The sequence below is a fragment of the Ahaetulla prasina genome, chromosome 1 (assembly GCF_028640845.1).
Source record: "Ahaetulla prasina isolate Xishuangbanna chromosome 1, ASM2864084v1, whole genome shotgun sequence".
Lineage (NCBI taxonomy): Eukaryota > Metazoa > Chordata > Lepidosauria > Squamata > Colubridae > Ahaetulla > Ahaetulla prasina.
Genome location: NC_080539.1, coordinates 374,518,016 through 374,538,753, shown reverse-complemented (window position 1 = coordinate 374,538,753; position 20,738 = coordinate 374,518,016).

Here is a 20,738-nt window from a genome sequence, read left to right as displayed (position 1 = left end):
TAGAAAAATTGTTATTAGAAACATATAATGGAGTATTAGAAAAAGCCAAGATACCAGAATCCTGGATGGAAGCATTAATAACACTCATCCCCAAAAATAATAATGAACAACAGAAGATTCAGAATTATAGGCCAATCTCATTGCTAAATGTTGTCAAATAAATCCGGCGACCCTGCAGAGAGGGGCAGAGTAAAAGAATCTCAAAGTCATCAGGCCATGATCTGGCCAGGACAAAGGGGACAAGGATGGCTCCTCCTCAGATCCCATTGGAAATGGCCTGCTTTGAGTTTGTTTGTTTGTTTGTTTGTTTGTTTGTTTGTTTGTTTGTCACAACAATATATATAGGCATCACACAAAAAGATTATACAATATATAAACATGCAGCTTCCCCGGTATCTGGAGGAAACTGTCTATCTAGACCCGTGCCAGTCTGGCTTCAGGCCTGGGTACAGCACGGAGACGGCTTTGGTCGCGTTGGTTGATGATCTCTGGAGGGCACGGGACAGGGGTTGTTCCTCTGTTCTTGTCCTGTTAGATCTATCAGCGGCTTTCGATACCATCGACCATGGTATCTTGCTGCGACGGTTGGAGGGCTTGGGAGTGGGGGGCACCGTTTTTTGGTGGTTCTCCTCCTACCTCTCCGACCATTCGCAGACGGTGTTGATAGGGGGGCAGAGGTCGACCTCTAGGCTACTCACGTGTGGGGTGCCTCAGGGGTCGATTCTCTCACCCCTCCTGTTTAACATCTACATGAAGCCGCTGGGAGAGATCATCCGTGGTTTCGGGGTGAGTTGTCAGCTGTACACTGATGATACTCAGCTGTACATTTCCACCCCGAACCACCCCAACGAAGCTGTTGATGTGATGACCCGGTGCCTTGAGGCCATTCGGGTCTGGATGGGATGAACAGACTCCGACTCAACCAATCCAAGACGGAGTGGCTGTGGATACCAGCGTCCCGGCACAGTCAGCTAATTCCATCCCTGACTGTGGGGGGCGAATCGTTGGCCCCCAGGGAATCGGTGCGCAACTTAGGCGTTCTCCTGGATGTACGGCTGTCTCTAGAAGATCATTTGACAGCCGTCGCCAGGGGAGCTTTTTATCAGGTTCGCCTGATCTGCCAGTTGCGCCCCTTCCTTGACCGGGACTCTCTGTGCACAGTCACTCATGCCCTCGTGACCTCCCGCCTGGATTACTGCAATGCTCTCTACATGGGGCTCCCCTTGAAGAGCACCAGGAGGCTCCAGCTGGTGCAGAATGCGGCTGCGCGGGGGATAGAGGGAGCGTCACATAGCTCCCACATAACACCTCTCCTGCGCAGACTGCATTGGTTGCTGGTGGTCTTCCAGGTGCGATTCAAGGTCCTGGTTATCACCTTTAAAGCGCTCCATGCCATGGGACCGGGGTACTTACAGGACTTCCTACTGCCGCCAACAGCCTCCCATCGTCCGGTGCGCTCTCACAGGGAGGGCCTCCTTGGGGTGCCGTCAGCCAAACAGTGTCGGCTGGTGGCCCCAGGGGACGAGCATTCTCTGTGGGGGCTCCAACCCTCTGGAATGAATTGCCTGTGGGGCTATGTCTTCTCCCCGATCTTCGGACCTTTAAACGAGAACTCAAAACTTTCTTGTTTCATCAAGCAGGGCTGGCCTAATGATTTTAATTGAGGTTTTTAGTGGGGTTTTAAATTTTTTAGACTTTAATACTTCTATTTTTAATTATTGCTTATTGAATCAGTTTTTTAACTATATTGTATTTTAACTGCTCTGGTATTTGTATTTTATTTGTATTGTACACCGCCCTGAGTCCTCGGAGAAGGGCGGTATAAAAGTTTAAATAATAAATAAATAAATATATATGAGGAAATATAAGGAAGTATAAGCATATATATATAAGAAGAAAAAGAAAAACAATAGGACAGGAACAGTAGGCACGTTTGTGCTCTTATGCACTCCCCTTATAGTCCTCTTAGGAATGGGGTGAGGTCAATAGCAGAAAGTTTTTGGTTAAAGCTTTTGGGATTATGGGAAGAGACCACAGAGTCAGGTAATGTGTTCCAAGCACTGATGATTCTGTTATAGAAGTCATATTTTCTGCAATCTAGATTAAAGCAGTTAACATTAAGTTTAAATTTATTGGTTGCGCTTGTATTATTGCAATTAAAGCTGAAGTAGTCTTTAACAGGAAGGACATTACAATAGATGATTCTATGAGTTAAATTTAGGTCTTGTCGAAGGCGACGGAGTTCTAAATTTTCTAAGCCTAGGATTTCAAGTCTGGTGGGATACAGTATTTTGTTGTTTTCAGAGGAGTGGAGAACTCTTCTTGTAAAATATTTCTGGACACGTTCAATTGTATTGATGTCAGAAATGTGGTGTGGGTTCCAGATAGGCAAGCTGTATTCTAGAATTGGCCTAGCAAATGTTTTATGTGCTTTGGTTAGTAATGTAGTGTTTTTGGAAAAGAAGCTACGCAAGATTAGGTTTAGAACTCTTAGAGCCTTTTTTGCTATGTAGTTGCAGTGGGCTTTGCCACTTAGATCATTTGATATGAAAACTCCAAGGTCTTTAACAGGGTGATGGCCATCTGTATCTACCCTAGATGAGTTCAAATCACCAGGACCGGATGGATTACACCCCAAGGTTCTGAAGGAACTGGCAGACGTGATCTCAGAACCACTGAACTATATCTTTCAAAGATCCTGGAGCACAGGGGAGCTGCCAGAGGACTGGAAAAGAGCTGATGGAGTTCCCATCTTCAAAAAAGGGAAAAAAACAGATCCAGGAAACTACAGAACTATCAGCCTGACCTCAATACCGGGGAAGATTCTGGAAAAGATAATCAAGCAACGAATCACCGAACACCTAGAAGCAAACAAAGTAATAACCAAAAGCCAACATGGGTTTGTCAAAAACAGATCATGCCAGACTAATCTTATTGCATTCTTTGACAAAATGACAAAATTAGTAGACCAGAGGAATGCTGTCGATATAATTTACTTGGACTTCAGTAAAGCATTTGATAAAGTAGACCATAACCTACTACTAGATAAAGTAGGAAAATGTGGGTTAGACAGCACCACCACCAGATGGATTCGTAACTGGCTGACCAACCGCACTCAACGTGTAGTCCTCGACGGAACTACATCCACATGGAGGGAAGTATGCAGTGGAGTACCCCAAGGCTCTGTTTTAGGTCCAGTACTCTTCAACATCTTCATCAATGACTTGGACAAGGGGATAGATGGGGAACTCATCAAATTTGCAGATGACACCAAGCTGGCAGGAATAGCCAACACTCCAGAAGATAGGCTCAAGTTACAGAAAGATCTTGACAGACTTGAACATTGGACGCTATCTAACAAAATGAAATTCAACAGTGAAAAAAGTAAGGTTCTACATTTAGGCAAAAAAACCCAAAATGCACAGGTACCGGATATGTGGTACCTTGCTCAATAGTAGTACCTGTGAGAGGGATCTTGGAGTCCTAGTGGACAACCATTTAGATATGAGCCAGCAGTGTGCAGCATCTGCTAAAAGAGCCAACACAGTTCTGGGCTGCATCAACAGAGGGATAGAATCAAGATCACGTGAAATGTTAGTACCACTTTATAATGCCTTGGTAAGGCCACACTTGGAATATTGCATCCAGTTTTGGTAGCCACAATGTAAAAAAGATGTTGAGACTCTAGAAAGAGTGCAGAGAAGAGCAACAAAGAGGATTAGGGGACTGGAGGCTAAAACATATGAAGAACGGTTGCAGGAACTGGGTATGTCTAGTTTAATAAAAAGAAGGACTAGGGGAGACATGATAGCTCAGGGGTTGCCACAAAGAAGAGGGAGTCAGGCTGTTCTTCAAAGCACCTGAGGGTAGAACAAGAAGCAATGGGTGGAAACTGATCAAGGAAAGAAGCAACCTAGAACTAAGGAGAAATTTCCTGACAGTTAGAACAATTAATAATTGGAACGACTTGCCTGCAGAAGTTGTGAATGCTCCAACACTGGAAATTTTTAAGAAAATGTTGGATAACCATCTGACTGAGATGGTGTAGGGTTTCCTGCCTGGGCAGGGGGTTGGACTAGAAGGCCTGCAAGGTCCCTTCCAACTCTGTTGTTATATTATATTACTTAGTGTTTGGTTTCTTTTTTCCAATATATAAGACTGAGCATTTGGTGGTTGAGATTTGGAGTTGCCAAGTTTTAGACCAAGCGGTTAGATGATCAAGGTCTTTTTGAATGGTAGATGTATTGTCAGTGGTGTTAAATAACATATAAATAATAGTTTGACATCATCAGCAAAGAGAACACAATTACTTGAGATATGGTCACAAAGATCATTTATGTATAGTATGAAGAGTGTTGGTCCAAGAACACTGCCTTGAGGAACGCCACTCTTGACAGGAACAGGATTTGATAGAGCATTGCCAATTTTGATCATTTGTTGTCTGTTAGAGAGAAAAGCAGATATCCAATTGCGAAGGGGTCCTGAAATGCCACAGGATTTTAGTTTTAGGAGAAGTTTATAGAATAGAATAGAATAGAATAGAATAGAATAGAATAGAATAGAATAGAATAGAATAGAATAGAATTTTTATTGGCCAAGTGTGATTGGACACACAAGGAATTTGTCTTGGTGCATATGCTCTCAGTGTACATAAAAAAAAAGATACCTTCATCAAGGTACAACATTTATAACACAATTGATGGTCAATATATCAATATAAATCATAAGGATTGCCAGCAACAAGTTATAGTCATACAGTCATAAGTGGAAAGACATTGGTGATGGGAACTATGAGAAGATTAATAATAGTGCAGATTCAGTAAATAGTTTGACAGTGTTGAGGGAATTATTTGTTTAGCAGAGTGATGGCCTTTGGGAAAAAACTGTTCTTGTGTCTAGTTGTTCTGGTGTGCAGTGCTCTATAGCGTCGTTTTGAGGGTAGGAGTTGAAACAGTTTATGTCCAGGATGCGAGGGGTCTGTAAATATTTTCACGGCCCTCTTCTTGATTTGTGCAGTATACAGGTCCTCAATGGAAGGCAGGTTGGTAGCAATTATCATGTACTACTGAGTCAACAGCTTTGCAGAAGTCTATGTAGATTGCATCCATTGCTTTGCCTTGATCAAGATTTCTAGTTCATATGTTTTTACAGTGGAGAAGTTGTAAGTTACATGATAATTTTTTTCTGAAACCAAATTGTTTATTGGAGAGTAGGTTGTTTGTTTCTAAGTGGAGGGTAATGGATTGGTTGATGATTGATTCCATTACTTTGCAGGTGACACAGCATAGAGAGATTGGTCTGTAATTATCAACTAAGCTGGGGTCTCCTTTTTTGAAGATTGGGATGATTGTGGCTAGTGACCAAAGTTTGGGAAGGGAACTGGTCATGAAAGCTTTATCAGAGATTATGCTTAGGGGTTCTGCTATATTAGTGGAAAGTTTTTTTAAGAAGTATGCACATAGTCCATCAGGTCCAATAGATAGCGATGGTTTCAAGTTATGAAGAACTTTTCCAACATTATCTTCTGTGAAATCTATATGTGTTAAGTCGTCATACTCATTGCTGGTACGATTTGGGAATGTCGGATACGTGTCATCACTGTTAACAAAAACTGAGCCAAAGAATTTGTTTAAGAGGTTTGCTTTAACTGTTTCATCATTGCATTCTTTGCCGTTAGAATCTTTTAGTGGTGGGATGGATCTTGAGTCTTTAAGTTTATTGTTCACAAAATTATAAAAAGCACGATTGGAATTCGTGTGCAGAAGGTCCTCTTCTTGCTTGGTGCGGTAATTTGTGCATTCAGTTTTTATTTGGTTGCATATATTTCTGTAGCGGTTTTTGAAATTTGCTACATAGCCTTTTTTGTTTCTTCTCCAGAGGGATTTTTTTTTATTGAAGCTTTTTTATTGATATGGGTAGTTTGCTTTTCCTGATCTTGGTGGTTGTTTGTGGTACATATAGTTTAATGACTTTATTGATTTCAAGTAGGAAAACTCTATAGTGGTCTTCAGCAGTTATACAGGTTGCGAATAGTTTTTGCCAGTCCAGAGTTCAGAGATTGTTGTTTATAAGGTCATAGTTGGCTTTTTTGAAATTGTAGTTAGGAATACTATTGTTATGACGATTTATGTAAGGGTGTATATTAAGACGAAAGTCAATCATGCAGTGGTCGCTGTTGGAAAAGGGTTCTTTTATTTGTAGTCCATAAATTGAGTTTGTGTTGTTGCAGAAGATGAGGTCAAGGCAATTGTTGAGTCTTGTATTGTTAGTTACAAGTTGTTCAAGTCCTAGATTTGTAACAGCATTGTATAGTGTAGTATGGATTGGATCAGTTGTACATTCATTAGTTATCCAGTTAATAAGAGGTAGATTTAGGTCACCCAGGAAGATGAGAGGATATGGGCAAGAGGTAGCCCATGTTAGCAGTGAGGTTGACATATTTGCATGAATAATGTCGTAGTCAGGTGGCTCTGTAGCATAGTAAGAATCGAAGTGTAGTGTTAAGGGATAGGTTGCATACAATAGTTTCAGGAAGAGAAAGTTTATGTGCAACTTGAATGTTTTTTAGATTCAGTGACTTTTTGTTAAAAATAGCCACTCCACCACCTCTTCAGTTTTCACGATCTGATCGATAAACTTGATATTCTTTGTTTGAAACGATGGAGTCAGGGAGGGATGAGTTCAGCCATGTTTCACAAACAAATATAACATCAAATGTACCACTGGACCAAGAGGATAAATTCAGGTAATTTGTTTACAATACTTCTAGCATTTATCAATTTGCATTTAAGATCTGTAGTGATTGATGTTGAAGAGGTAAGGGGCGTGCATACCTAGTTTTGGATGTTAGTTGGTTGAGGGTTATGTACAACTGGTGGTTGTATAGGTGGTTGGATGGGTGGATGGATGTTTTGGGTGGTGAGTATTTGGATGTTGGGTACTTGACTGTTTGTTGAGATGGTTGGTTGGATGGTTGGTTGGAAGGCTGGATGGATGGTTGGTTGGTTGGCTGGTTGGATGTTGAGCCAAGAATGATGGTGTCCATGGTGAGATGCCTCTAAGGGCAGTCCCAGTGATGGCAAATGGACATCTCTCAAGACCATAAATCTGGGGAATCCCACAGTCAACTGTGAAATGCCCTCCAGAGGCTCAGACACGGAGGTTGCTGTGCAGCAGAAAGTTTGGTACAGTAGTAATGATCCCAACTGGTCCTGTGAATGAATCTTCAAGAAAAGGATTTCAGAACTGGCAATTTGAGGAGCAGCCCCCCAAAAAACCAAAAGAGACACCCAGATGACAATTGCTACCCTTAGGCTACAGCAACAGAAATTTGCAAGTCTTGCCAAAAAATTGCAGTTAATATCCTGAGTTTCTTCCTCAAATTACATTTCTGCCTTGTGCCACTATTAGTAAGTAGCACTCATATGATCTGACCAAACTAGGGCATAAGCCAAAATCCATATGGCAAGCAGGTGACACGAAGTAGCTAAGTTTACAAATTTTAAATACGTAATAAAGAAGAGTCAAGAATAAACAGAATATCGTACAAAGAGAATAAGGAAAACCAACACAATCCCAAATATCTTTATCACTTCCTAGTTTTGGATCTCAGAACTCTGGGTTCAGCCTGACCTAACTCCAGGGCCGCAACAGCGGCAGCCGCTCCCCATGATCTATAACCTCCCTTCTTCAATTCCTGGGCCATCTGATTCCAGGAGGGCTTTGTGTTCCTCCACATAGGCCGTAGCCCCCGCAATTGTTCTGATTTTTTCGTAATGCCCTCCCGAAAATCATCAATCCTCTGGCATCAGCCATCTGAAGCCCACTCCTTCTGGTACAATTTGCTTGACAAAAATAATATTTCTTTCTTTTTCACGTACCTGTCTGGGAATCTGCCTCAGAATGGCTATCTCCTGCCCCTGTAAATCAGTGCCCCACTCCTATGTTTTCTAAGAATTTCATCTCGCCTCTTCTCACAAATTTGACATGAACCTCTCTGGGAACTGCATGCGTGCGTGCATATTGCTAATTAACTCTATAAACTCGATCCACATCCCAATTCATGAAATCAACACCTCTCCCAAGAAATTCTCCCAACAATTTAGTCACAACATCTCTCAAGTCTTCTTGGTCCACTTCTTCCAAATTTTGAAACCTAAGGAAATAAGACATTTTATCCATCTGTAGTCCAAGCACAGCATTGCCTGTCGTCTCCTCTCTTTTCTGCACTGCCCGCATCTCACCCTCCAAACCTTCCACTTTCTGCTTGTTTTCTGCTGAAACTTGTTGAGTATCCTTTAAATCCTTTTGGATAGTCACAATTTCTGCTCTTATTTCATCCAATTTCTTGTCCATATTAGATAACTTTTCCAAAATTCTTCCATCTCTCCAGCAGTTGGTCTCTGACCTTTGCCATTAAGGAAAAAAATACAAAATCCTCAGGCAGGCACAGTATCCTTGTAATTTCCTCCGATCCACCAGGGGCACTCACAGGAGCAACGAGTCCAGAGTACAGTTAGTCAACCAGGAAGTCAAGGGAAGTGATGTCATCAAAATTCTCATAGTGAAGGCGGAAGCTGGACGCCACCACTGTTCCCCAGAAGGAGGGGCCTCAAACCTTCCCTCCTAAATTTCTCCATCACCTCTTCTCTCCAGAGCTCCACAAAACCGTAATCTTCTTATTTTAAGTTCTCCTCTCCAGAATAACTCGTGCTCCTTCCAACCGCAGGGGAGAAAAACCCCCGCACCGGAGCACTCCACTCACATTTACCGATATTCCCTTCCCTTCTCCTCCTCAATTCTTCTCCGTGCCCTGTTCACCACCAGGCTGCTGCAGTTATAGATCCAATGCCCCGGTGTCACTGGGCACAGCGGCCCAGGCGACGACCAAAATAATGGCCGCGGCCTGTGGCCTCCAAACCCCGCCAAGCCTAGGACGCGCCAGCATTGGTCCCCACAGTCCTGTATGTCGGCTGGGAGACCCCTGGCGAGCCGTCCGTGCGGCAGGTGTCCTTTTCGGAACACCTGGCCCCTGAGGGCCTCGGCGGCGGCCGGATTCGGGCGCTGGAGGCAGGAGAAGCCTTCCAGACGTCCGTTGCCGCTGGATACCGGAAGTCGTCTCGAAGTGTAGTGTTAAGGGATAGGTTGCATACAATAGTTTCAGGAAGAGAAAGTTTATGTGCAACTTGAATGTTTTTTAGATTCAGTGACTTTTTGTAAAAGATAGCCACTCCACCACCTCTTCGGTTTTCACGATCTGATCGATAAACTTGATATTCTTTGTTTGAAACAATGGAGTCAGGGAGGGACGAGTTCAGCCATGTTTCACAAACAAATATAATATCAAATGTACCACTGTTTAACAAGAGGATAAATTCAGGTAATTTGTTAACAATGCTTCTTGCATTTATCAATTTGCATTTCAGATCTGTAGTGATTGGTGTTGAAGAGGTAAGGGGTGTGCATACCTAGTTTTGGATGTTAGTTGGTTGAGGGTTATGTACAACAGGTGGTTGTATAGGTGGTTGGATGGGTGGATGGATGTTTTGGGAGGTGAGTGTTTGGATGTTGGGTACTTGACTGTTTGTTGAGATGGTTGGTTGGATGGTTGGTTGGATGGCTGGTTGGATGGTTGGTTGGATGGCTGGTTGGATGTTGAGCCAAGAATGATGGTGTCCATGGTGAGATGCCTCTAAGGGCAGTCCCAGTGATGGCAAATGGACATCTCTCAAGACCATAAATCTGGGGAATCCCACAGTCAACTGTGAAATGCCCTCCAGAGGCTCAGACACGGAGGTTGCTGTGCAGCAGAAAGTTTGGTACAGTAGTAATGATCCCAACTGGTCCTGTGAATGAATCTTCAAGAAAAGGATTTCAGAACTGGCAATTTGAGGAGCAGCCCCCCAAAAAACCAAAAGAGACACCCAGATGACAATTGCTACCCTTAGGCTACAGCAACAGAAATTTGCAAGTCTTGCCAAAAAATTGCAGTTAATATCCTGAGTTTCTTCCTCAAATTACATTTCTGCCTTGTGCCACTATTAGTAAGTAGCATTCATATGATCTGACCAAACTAGGGCATAAGCCAAAATCCATCTTCTGTGCAGGGGTCACTTTTACATAGGTCACCTACACAGCTTCCCCATGACTCCATCTGCTCTATGAATTACAAGAAGAGACACAAACATGTTTTCCATTCTGCTGCATGAAGAGAAGCTGTTGCTAAGGGGAAAGGACAATGGCTGCAATTATCAGAAGAACAGGCATTCTTAGTGTATCCCCTGTGGATTTCTAGACACAAAGATCTTCCAGGATAAAACTTGCTTTAAAAAATATCTCTGAGTTCACCAGCTGGGGGGGCAGAACGTGTCACCTTAGCCTGTCTTGCAAAGAGCTCATTCCTGGGTTGGAAGAGACTCACATGCCTTTGTTTCCTCCATGGTCACGGCCCAAACACAGGTAAGAGGAAGCCTGGTTGATATAAATTTGTCCTGGTGCCCTCCAGGTGACACACGTGGTGTCTGATCTGCTAAAGTTCCAGTGAATTTTGAGGAGCAACCTTCAGCTTAGTTTCTGCATAAACCTTGATTTCTGTTCTAGGAGGGAAGGCGATAAGAATGACCGGGAAGGAGTTATGCTACTGCTGATGCTGATGCTCTTCTGGCTCCTGGCTCCAACTACAGCAAAGAAGCTGCACAGCATGTGTGAGCTCAGGGATTATATCCAGTTAGAGGAAAGTAACTACAGGCCTGGTGATCTCATTATTGGTGGGAATTTGCCCTTGAGAACCTTTGTCAAGTATCCTATCCCAGACTTTAATACAGTGAATCTTATCTTCGAGAATGTGTAAGTTTCAGCTGGAGGAGAAACATGCAGATAAATGTTCTCTTTGTTTTGAATTCAGGGATCTTTTTTCAGAATTACTTCTTCTAGTGTTTGTACTGTCCTGGCGTAGTCCACATTTTGTGCTTCTCTGCATAAATTAGGAAGCTCTTCAAATAGGCTGGAATTCTCAATCTCTTCATCAGGAAGATGATAAACAAAAAAATGAAGAGGGAAGCTGTGCTGGCCTAGTGAAGAAGTCAGATTATAATATTAATCTGAATATTAACTTCTGGTAGAAAATTCAAATAAAAGTCCAAAACTCTTCAAGTGTTCAGGACTTACAAAAATCCCTCTCAGTCTTAGAATCAGCATTGCTCATCTATAATGGCCTTCAGTAAATCTATGAGGTGACCCCCACTCTAGTCCTGTGCTCAGCAATCTTCACCCCACCTGAAGAAGCTGCTCCAAGAGAGACCTTAAATGATAACATTGAAAGGGGAGCAGTTGGAAAGAATTACAGCCACTGAAGCAAAGTGAATATGGCAGGGATGATAGAGAGCATAAAACAGTCCATAATATCTAGGGAAAGTCATGTCTCCTTTCTCACAAAGTCATCCAATTTTAGTCAAGGGGAATCCTTTGAAAGAAACCCAACTCCAATTTGGGAGTTTCTGCCACCATAAGTCCCCCCCAAAAAGTGAAGCAAATTCTACAGCCATGCACAAGTTTTCGTGTAATGTTCTCCAATGTTTTTCTCACTACAGACTCCTCACCAGTAACTACCAGCAGTTCCTTGCATTGATGTTTGCTGTCTCCGAGGTCAATAAGGATTTTCTTCTGCTCCCCAACATCACCCTTGGCTTCCGCATCTACCGCCACTTCCAGAGGGAGAAGATTATTTCCTTAAACAGCCTCTCCATGCTCTCTTCACGCGGCCAAGTGGTTCCAGGTTACAAATGTGACCTGCAGGACACTCTGTTGTCCGTCATTGGTGGTCTCAGTGGCAAGTCCTCAAGGGAAATGGCCTCCATCTTCAGCATCTTTAAGGTCCCACAGGTAAGAGAGCTCTCTTGGATACAGTATGGAATAGACAAAGATCAGAAGCACAGACCAAAGACAAAGATAAAAATAAAAGTATTTGTTTGTTGGGGTGGGGGATATAATGAGCTTGTGACTCTTAGTTTATTTTTTATTAAAGGGTAACAATCATTTTAGTGGCATTTATTCTCTTTATCAGGTTGTTGGTTTCTTCTCTTGTCTTCTAATGTACCCCAATTAATAAAAATGGCTAATAAGGGAAGAAGATGAAATTTGCCAGTCAAAGTGAGTCAGCCAGACTAGAAGGCCACCAACTACACAATGGTCACTACTAAAGTAAGCATGAAACTTTTACTTTGTCTTTGAAAATAAAGAATCTCTTTTTCTCCAGCTCGGTGTTGGCTTTGAGTTCCCTCAGGGAGAGAGAAGAGTTTATCCTTCCTTCTTCCGGATTAATCCCAAGGAATCTCCTCAGTATGTGGGTTTAGTCCAGCTGCTCCTGTACTTCCAGTGGAACTGGGTTGGACTTCTGGCCCCTGAAGATGACAGGGGAGAACGTTTCATCTCAACTCTGACGCCAATGCTCCAGGAGAAGGAGATCTGCCTGGCCTTCACTCTTATGCTGGAATTGGATGATATTGAAATCAATCACAACAAGATTATTTTCAATTTCTCTACTTTGTCTAAAACAAAAGTGTTTATTCTCTTTGCAGACTTAACTGTTACTACCACTGTAATAGGGGTGGCATATTCTTTTGAAAAAGACATGAAAGTATCATTTAGGAAAGTTTATATCTTCACTTCCCATTGGAAACTTGGCATGGAGGAATCTGAATACACATTGTATAGTGTAAACGTTTTGCATGGGCTCTTGCATTTTAGGCTCCACTCCGGGGACGTCTCTGAATTCAGCCAATTCCTCTTGTCTTTAGACCCCTTCAACCCCCAAGGAGACGTCTTTCTCCCTCAATGGTGGAAAAGGGTCTTTGGCTGCAAGATCCATCAATCAGGAAAGATCCTGCCAAAGGGGGAAAAACAATGTACAGGAAAAGAGAATCTGCGGAATCTGCAAAATTACATTTTTGAAACGAGAATGACAGGTGACAGTTACAATATCTACAATGCTGTTTATGCTCTGGCACACAGTTTACATGCAATGTATGGATCCAGAGTTCGACTGACCACGATGAGGCTTGGAAAGAGGACCTCAACTGTCCAGTCATGGCAGGTAATTCTGTGGCTTTTGACTCAGTCCACAGTTAGAAACTAACCAAGGATAGAAGCAACCTAGAACGAAGGAGAAATTTCTTAAGGAAGGGTTTACCTTTAGAAGTCGAGGGTGCCCCATTGCTGGAGCCATTTAAGAAGAGACAGGATAGCCACTTGTCTAAAACTGTAGAGAGTCCGTTGCTTGATCAGGGGGTTGGACTAAATGACCTCCAATGTCCCTTCCAATACTGTTATTCTGTTTCTATGACAACCACAGCACAGAGCAAGATTCAAAGTGGTCCTAATGAGTTCCTGGTCTGAAATTCATCAGACTTTCCTGCATCAAAGGCTAAAATGTTGGACCTCTCTAAATAAACCAGGTTAGATGCTTCCTTCCACATGGCCCAGTAGATCAAACCTGGATCCTGCATTCTCCTGTCTTTGACAATGAGCCAGAGAAAATCAGTGGAATTTTCCATAGTTCTGATAGAAATGATTTATTCATTTCAAACATTCATTTATCAGTTAACAAGACCTTGGGCCAAAGTCACTATTTAAAAGTGGTAGAAGCCATGAGGTCTCATTTGTCGCTGTTAGCCCAGATACTCCAATTTCTGAAGGTCTCCTTTCTTTCAGATTCTTCCCTATTTGAGGAATGTCCAGTTCAACAACACTGCTGGAGAGGAAGTCTCCTTCTCAGAAGATGGACTGGGATCTGCTCGTTATGATCTTCTCAACTGGGTTTTCCTCCCCAATCGATCTTTTGTCTCCATGAAGGTTGGGCAAGTAAATCCTGAGGCTCCCCCAGGCCAGGATTTCACCATTAACTCTGATGGGATCATCTGGGCCAGAAAGGTGAGCTCATTTCCTGAGATGCAGAACATCTTCCTAACTTGAAAAATTATCCGTTGGGTGAGGAATCATGGCAGTCATTTGGTGAAAAATCGGCTTTGCATATAACACATTTAAGCTCTGATTTGTCTCATTCCACAAAAGTTTAGGCTTGCGAATGACTTCTGATGGAAACACAGGATGCAATTAGAGGAACCAACAGTGATTTCCATGGACCGTTTCCTTTTATTTTTTAGAAAAGGTTTTATTTTTTTTCCAAACAAACACACATACAAACAAACAAACAATACATTTTTTCTCAACAGAGTACTGGCCGAGTCAAAATTTGTACCGCTTTTGGTTTTCGCCAACACCATTTTATATATTTCACTTTTCGCCATAATATTCTTTCTCTCTGATTTTTTGTTTTATTTTCCTTCTGTTTCTTCTGGTATATAAACAATATTACCGTTCGTCCTAATCTCTAATCTTAATCAATTTTTCTTTCTCCATCCCCTCCTTTTTTCAAATTGAAACCCTTTAAATTAAAGTCAGTCATTTTTCTAAAATCTAACCCGAACTCTAAATCATCTTATTCAAATGTTCTCCCAGTACTACCTTTTCACAATATAGTAAAATTTCAAGTATTTCCCCTAAATTCCAATTATAAATATTCATATTCATATAGTTTTACATATATAACCCATTTCCTTCCCTCTTTTCCATTTTTTATCAGTTTAACCAAACAGTACAATCAAATATATTACTACAATTCACTTAAGTATATAACATTAAAATCATTCATTTCTATTTCTCAATTCTAATTGGTTTTTTTTTAAATAAACCCAAATTTCCATTCCTTTTTCATATAGTTTCAAACATTTTCCCTAGATTCCATTATTCCAGTTGTAAATCTTAATATTCATACAATTTTACATATATAACCCATTTTCTTCCCTCTTTTCCATTTCTTTTTTTAATCAGCTTAACCAAATACTACAATCAAATGTATTACTGCAATTTGCTTTAAAGTCATTCATTTCTATTTCATTCCTCTAAAAACTAATATTGCTAACCGTGTCTTAATCTCTTCATATTAAACAGTAAACAAAGTCAATTTTCATCCTCTCAATACAATATAATTTCAAATGCTTTCTTACAATTAAAAACATTCCAAGTATTACAATCACATATATTAAACTTAGGTAAAGGTAAAGGTTCCCCTCACACATACATGCTAGTCGTTCCTGACTCTAGGGGGCGGTGCTTATCTCCGTTTCAAAGCCGAAGAGCCAGCACTGTCCGAAGACGTCTCCGTGGTCATGTGGCCGGCATGACTCAATGCCAAAGACGCACGGAACGCTCTTCCCTTCCCACCAAGGTGGTCTCTATTTTTTCTACTTGCATTTTTACATGCTTTCGAAACTGCTAGGTTGGCAGAAGCTGGGACAAATAACGGGAGCTCACCCCGTTACACGGCAGCACTAGGGATTCGAACCGCTGAACTGCCGACCTTTCGATCAACAAGCTCAGCTGTCTTAGCCCCTGAGCCACAGCGTCCCCATATTAAACTTACTATCATTCATTCATAATTATAAATTTTACTACAATTCATTTATAATTCTAAATATATAACCTATTTTCCCTTTTACTTTCCATTAAATATTCCTTTCTCCCCTTATCCCATTCTCTTATTTTCTTCTTTTCTCCACCTTTTTTTCTCATTTTAAAGTCCCTTACTCTCCCAGTTTGCCCTGTATTTCCATCTGCTGTCTATCTTCCCCCGTTTCCCCACTCTTATTTTCCCACTGTTGATCCCAGTGTAATTATTTGAATTTTTTTATATTTTGTCTCTTCCCCTCTTCTTTCTCTCCTTGTCTCTTTCCAACCTCTCTATTTTTATCATTGCTAATCCCAATGTAATCTTTAAAGTTCACCTCCCTTTCTAACCTTTTCCCCTTTCCTTTTCTTCCCTTTGTTTGTTTTCTTTTTCCAGTTAATTTTCTCCTACGTCCTCTCTTTTTTTCATTGTTACTCCCAACATAATCATTTAATTTTTCATAAAAAATTACAATGTCTTTACTTTTAGTACTAATTTCTTGCTTCGCGTTCCTGGTTTCTTTATCCACTTGGGTATGTTCCAACACAGTCTCTAGTTCATCTGGCTTAGGTTTTCCATGCATCATTGTAATTGTTTCATTTAATTCCAATTTGAATGATATACGCATCATTTTAATCATTTCAATTAGTTCCTGCACCATTTTGTTTTCCTGGATTGTTTTTGTTCCAATTTTAAGTCTTATTATATTCCACCTTCTTTGGATGTAGAGATCAAACAGCTTGAACCAAAAACAAATCCTCCTCAAAAGTTCCCATCGCTCTTATCGCTTTAAGATTTTTTTCCAAAACACAAGTTAACCATTGTAAATGTTTCTTTCTGCCTGTAGATGTCTCTCTCCACTCCAGACTTCCAATCAACAAGCTAAAAAAAATCCAATTTATTTATTAAATCCACATTACCAATATTTCCCAATTTCCATCTTCTTCTTCTTAATTTTGTATTCCCCAAATTCCAATTTAAAATCCAGATCCAAATCCAATTAAAAGATCTCTATTGCCGGGCTTTTAAGCTTTTCTCTTTTTTCCTTCAATGTTCAGAAGTTTTAAAATTATTTCCAATCCTCTTCACAACTATTTTGGGTTTCTTCTAATAATAATTTGTCTCCACTCAAATTCTAAACCAAAAATCAAGTTCCATTTTGGGCTTTAACATTTTAAACTTCCGCATTGTTCTTCTCTCTCCATTCCCCAATGCCCATTGACTGCTGTTTCTTCACTGGGGCACCTTTTAGCAATTTAAAAATATTTCTTTATTACTTGTGAGCTGGCCAATCACACACCCAGTACCAGAACTCAGTCCAAATCACCGCTCCTGCTCAAAACTTTGTCTGGGGGCCCCAGCTTTATGACGGCCACTATGGCCACCACCACCCCACCGCCAAGTCAAAGAGTTTCCTCTGACCTCCGTGGAACTTGCCTGTTCCTCTTGGTTGTCCCAGGTGCCTCTTCTTCTTCTCCGTCCCTACAGGACAGATCTGGTCCGAAGACCCCCTGACAGCAGTTTGTCAGCCTGGGATATTACAAGGCTCATCAGAGCCCACTAATCCCCGACTGTCTCACCGCAAAGCTTCCGGTCGAATCACGGATCATTTCCACTCAGTTGTATCCTCATGGTTCTTTCTTAGAGAAATGCTGTAGTCCCATCATAAGCCTTTTTCTGCAGGCTGAGATTCCAGATCCAAACTCCCCACATCCATTGGTGTGTCAGAAATGCCTCAGGCCTGATTACCTCAGGGCTGTTCTTGATTTCTGATAGACAGTGGCAATCTATTTCTTTAGAAGAGAATTCTGAACATAGAAGAAGGAATAAGAAAGGGAAACAAGAATGGGGAAAAGAATGAAATTTCTTAAGCAGGTTGATTGTTTAAGTAACTTCAAGTATTTGTCTTTTCTCTTTCAGAAGAAGCCCTTTGCCAGGTGTGGCATGAAGAGGTGCCAAGCAGGAGAGAGGAGAAGAGTTCCAGAGGGCAAGCCGGTTTGCTGCTACCGGTGTGACCCTTGTCCAGAAGGGACCATTTCTAATCAGACAGGTAGGGCAGACTTCAAAAGTAGATCTTCCACAATCTAGGAAGACATTTATTAAGTCATTTTTTTACTATTGTTTTCATTTTTGATAAGAGTGACATGAAATCATATTATTCAGCAAAACCTTTCCATTTACAGATCTAAACTGCCCTGACCACAGAGGCCTCCTTTCCCGATCCTCAGCAGCTCCATGCAGGATAGCTTTTGGGCAGAATTTATGAATGTCCAGCTAGGATTTCCACTGCTATTCTAATATCCAATTGCAAAAACCACCTTCCAATCTTTCCTGAGGAAGTGGGGTGTCCGGTCCAAGCTTTAATTTTTATTATTCAGAATATGCTCCTTCTGTCAGCATTGTCACCCTCTGAGGAAATAGACCTGTCAGGGAAAGACGACATTCATCTACCGATGTCTCTTTGAGAGAGAAGGAGGGAGCAAAAAATGTCTGAATGAACAGATTTGAGGTACAGAGCAGACAGGTTGAGGCAAGGATAATGTACTCAAAACGAAACAGCAGCATTCCTGGATAACAGATCTGCCTGTCTTCTGTGGGTTCCATTATAAAATGGGAGGAAAAAACAGGCAGGAATCTCAGACTGAAAGCCACATTACTCATGGAAGGGCACAGTGAATGGATAGCTGGAATTGAACAAATCCTTTTCTCTGGCTAATCTATCCCCAGGACCATCTTAGATGAAGGATGAGTTTCTCTTTTTGATGTTCAATAAATTGCACAGTGGGTTCTTTCATCACTCCCTTTATGGGTAGAACAGCAGGAAGGCAACATTCATATATTCTCTAAAGTAGAGATAATGTGCTTAGTAGATGACCCTGAAATTGTTAAACAAACCCTTGATTTCAGATGCAGCCCACTGTGAACTCTGCCCAGAAGACCAATATCCCAACAAGGACAAGGACCAATGCATTGCCAAGAAAATCCACTTCCTTGCCTATCAGGACACCCTGGGATACATTTTAGTTTTTCTTGCTTTCTTTTTCTCTGGGATCACTTCTGCAGTCCTGGTGATTTTCTATAAACATCACGAGACACCGATTGTCAAGGCCAACAACCGAGACCTCACCTACATCCTCTTGGCCTCCCTCCTGCTCTGCTTCCTCTGCTCTTTCCTCTTCATTGGTCAACCTGGGAAGGTCACCTGTCTTGTACGACAATCTGCCTTTGCCATTCTCTTTTCCCTTGCAGTGTCCTCTGTATTGGCAAAAACTGTCATGGTGGTTCTGGCTTTCATGGCCACCAAGCCAGGGAACAAGACAAGGAAACTCTTAGGAAAACCACTGACCAACTCCATTGTCATAGCCTGTCCCCTGGTCCAAGCCCTTCTTTGTGCCACCTGGCTGGGAACCTCTCCCCCATTTCCCAGCAGGGACTTCCACTCCTTGTTTGGAGAGACCATCTTGGAATGTAAAGAAGGCTCAGATTTAATGTTTTACGTTGTCCTTGCCTACCTAGGTTTTCTGGCCTTCATCAGTTTCACAGTGGCTTTTCTAGCTAGGAAATTGCCTGATAGCTTTAATGAAGCCAAGTTCATTACTTTTAGCATGCTGGTTTTTTGCAGTGTTTGGATTACTTTCCTCCCCACCTACCTGAGCACCAAAGGGAAGTCCATGGTGGCTGTGGAGATCTTCTCCATTTTGGCCTCTGGAGCTGCTCTCTTGGCTTGTATCTTCTTCCCCAAATGCTACATTATTCTGCTGAGGCCGGATCTGAATTGTAGAGAAAATATAGTAAGAAACAAGAATTTCTAACTAATGCAAGGATCAGCCTCATTTATATTTCATTTATATTTGTCATTGAGGCATGTTTAGTATGTGATAAAAATTGTATAAAATGATGACATGAAGAAAGAATTTTTCCATTAATGAATTCCTTATTATATTCTGTAACTGGCAACAATTTAACTGTGGTCAGCAATAATCACCCATACTTTTTCTGTCATGTCTTCAGCATGTATTCAGTGAGGTGCTGTGCCTTGTATGAATTAAACTTTGTTAAATATATGTTTATTGTTTCCGTAAGGAGGATATATTTTTATTTTCTTTAGTTTATTTTAAGCTAATGTTTTAAAGGGTTGAGTTCAGTACCAGTGTTTTAACCATCTATGGATGTTTCCCTGGATGTCTGAGGCTTTATAGAGTTCCCTACCACTATTCAATTATTTTTGAAATATTACAGTTTAAATACCCAACCCGTCCAGATCTGCTGTACATCCTCATCAATGTCAGGCAGGATTTCCCTCGGATGGATGAGCAAAGTATGTCACAACTCTATGCAGCATATTAATCATTAACATTCAGCTCTTTGACTTTCTTGGTAATCCATGGTGCTCTACAAGATCCGTATGCACAGAGAGTCTGCACAGGAATAATTCAACCCATGCCCAGAATCACAATCAAAGTACCTTATTTATTTATTTATTTATTTATTCACATTTTTATACCGCCCTTCTCCGGAACATATACCCTTAATGGGTATATGTTCTCAGCAAGGTCATCCAAGGCATGACAGCTATCTCACCTTCCTAAGTAAAGTCAGGAAACATCTGCAAATTACTCAGTCCTGTGATGTAGTAATTTAAAGATGATAACCAGCATCTTGAATGGTGCCTTGGAGGAACCTGGGAACCACTGCAGCTCATGCAACAGAAGTCTAACATGGATGAACCTAGAAATGTCCAATCTTGTGAGCACCTCTTCATTTTGGACCAGCTGCAGTTTTGAAGGGGTCTTCAAGGGTAGGCCCAATGCAAGAATATTGCCGTAGTACAAATGGGAAGTGACCAAGGCAGAACCGCCTGTCCTGGGTAGTGCAAAATTGCTATGTTGTTGATAACATCGCTATTTTCATCAGATTTCTCATGTGTGCAAATTGGCCCCTAAAATTGCAAACTTGAATTCTCTGGTTTTCAATAAACTTGAAAATATCTATGGCAATGTAACTGATGTGTTCATTTATGAAGAAACATCTTCTTGGTTGAAGATAGTAACAATAGAAGGGTGGGGGAAGAACTAGAGGTTTCCTAATTATGAATAGGTATCCTTACATCATCTATTACTTATGCATTTATCACTTTCTCCTTCTTTCTGAAATGTATAAACATGAACGTACATTTTTGTCTTTAAGTGTTCCTCCCACTATTCTCTGGATTTATACAAGCACTCTTAACAATCAA